Genomic DNA, 2,422 nt, shown 5'->3' on the forward strand with positions numbered 1-2,422 from the left:
ATATATATATATATATATATATATATATATACAATCACATGGATGCAACCATATTTCCATACGCACACACACAGAGGCACATACCTGCCATGTTTTATGATTTATCGTATTTACAAATCATTACACGGCAGCTAAGTTTACTCAGCGCTCGAGAAACACATGTGACCCGCATCCTGTCATAGCAATTAATTAAAAACGATAAATCAACAACTTTGGCTTCTCATCTGGTTTGCTGGGGAACTTTGTCTACTTTCATATTGTATTATTTTATATGCAATCGAATGGTGACGAGATGGCAGAATCGTTAGCGCAATTGACGAAACGCTTTGCGGCATTTCGCTCGTTGTGATGTTTCTGAGTTCAAATTCCGCCAAGATCGAATTAACTTTTATCCTTTCGGGGTCGACAAATTAAGTACTTGTTGCGTACTGAGGTCGATCTAATCGAGAATAAAACATTATTTTATACAAAATCTATTGGCGGTGAGCTGGCAGAATCGGTAGTGTGTTGGACGGAATGACTTGCGGCATTTCGCTTATCGCTATGTTCTGAGTTCAAATTCCGCCGAGATAGACTTTACCTTTTATCCTTTCGGGGTCGATAAATTAAGTATCATTCGCGTACTGGGATCTATCTAATTTCGTGCCTACAGTACTAAACTTTATTTTAGACAAAATCTATTGGCGGCGAGCTTGCAGAATCGTTAACGCGCTGGGCGAAATGCCGCCTATCAACACGTTTTGAGTTCAAATTGCGCCGAGGTCGACGTTACCTTTTATCCTTTCGGGGTCGGTAAATTAAGTGCCAGTTGAGTACTGGGGTCGATATAATCGACTATTCTTCTCCCCCAAATTTCAGGCAGGCCTTGTGCCTAGAATAGAAAGAATTATTTTATACAAAATCTGTTCGATCCACTTTGATATACCCTGCGGCCATGCTGGAGCACTGCCTTTAGTCGAACAAATCGACTCTAAGACTTATTCTTTGTAAACCTCGTACTTATTCTATCGGTTTCTTTTTCCCGAGTCACTAAGTTGCGGGGATGCAAACACACCAGCATCGGTTGTCAATCGATGGTGGGGGGACAAATACACACACACGCACACACACACACACACACATATATATATATATATATATATATATATATATATATATATACGACGGGTTTCTTTCAGTTTCCGTCTACCAAATCCACTCACAAGGCTTTGGTCGGTCCGAGGCTATAGTAGAAGAAACTTTCTCAAGGTGCCACGCAGTGAGACTGAACCCGGAACCATATGGTTGGGAAGCAAGTTTCTCACCACACAGTCACTCTTTTTTCAGTATCTATAAACCAACGCACGCAAGCTTAATTTCAACACATAATCTTGTTTCAGCACATAATGTCAGATTAAAAACACACACAAACATTAAACATGGGATAGGCTTCATGCAGATACATTTTTTTAGATGGTATAACTTGTTTTGATAACTGACGCTGTTTGGAATTATCCAGATAACTAACCGCGTTAAATACGATATAATTCAAAAGTTTTTTGGGGGGACGGGGAAACAATTCTACGCAGGTTTCGGCCTTATTCTGCCCTTGTTAGTGAAGCACGGTTTTCACTGTAGTTATTGAAGTAAACGGCAATTTTAGGGGAAGAGAGTTTGTCGATTACATCGATCCTGGTGTTCAATCGTTACTTATTTTATCGACCTTAGAACGTAAAGAACTGGAAAAAAATAATACGAAGTATGTTTTCCGACATGCTAACGATTCTGTCAGCTCACCACTTTAATGATGATGATGATGAGGAGGAGGAGGAGGAGGAGGAGAAGAAGAAGAAGAAGAAGAAGAAGAAGAAGAAGAAGAAGAAGAAGAAGAAGAAGAAGAAGAAGATGATGATGATGATGATGATGATGATGATCTGGAAATAAAGGTAACTCGAATATGGAGCCTAAAAACAGAAACAATTCCTATCATGGAAGGCGCATCAGGCATGATAAAAAAAACTTTCAGACAAATACATAACAAAAACACCAGGATTTACAAGTATACATAGCATACAGAAAATAACACCACTAGGCACCACACACATCCTACGTAAAACATTTTCAATACAGCAAAAATAAGAGCATCACAACAAACCACAACACATGGCCAAGGTGCACAGAGCTGCGCTCGGTAGTGAAGTGAAAGCACGTGATGAAAACAGGCTACTGAATAATAATAATAATAATAATAATAATAATAATAATAATAATAATAATAATAATAATAATAATAATAATAATAATAATAATAATAATCTGCCTGGCACTCACACCTTTAACAGAATTGCTAAATAGAACTGGATGCGGTTACAAATGCTATGGAAAAACAGTCAGCCACCTTCTATATATGGATGACCTAAAATTATATGCAAAAAACGACAAA

Source organism: Octopus bimaculoides, chromosome 4, assembly GCF_001194135.2.
Source record: "Octopus bimaculoides isolate UCB-OBI-ISO-001 chromosome 4, ASM119413v2, whole genome shotgun sequence".
Lineage (NCBI taxonomy): Eukaryota > Metazoa > Mollusca > Cephalopoda > Octopoda > Octopodidae > Octopus > Octopus bimaculoides.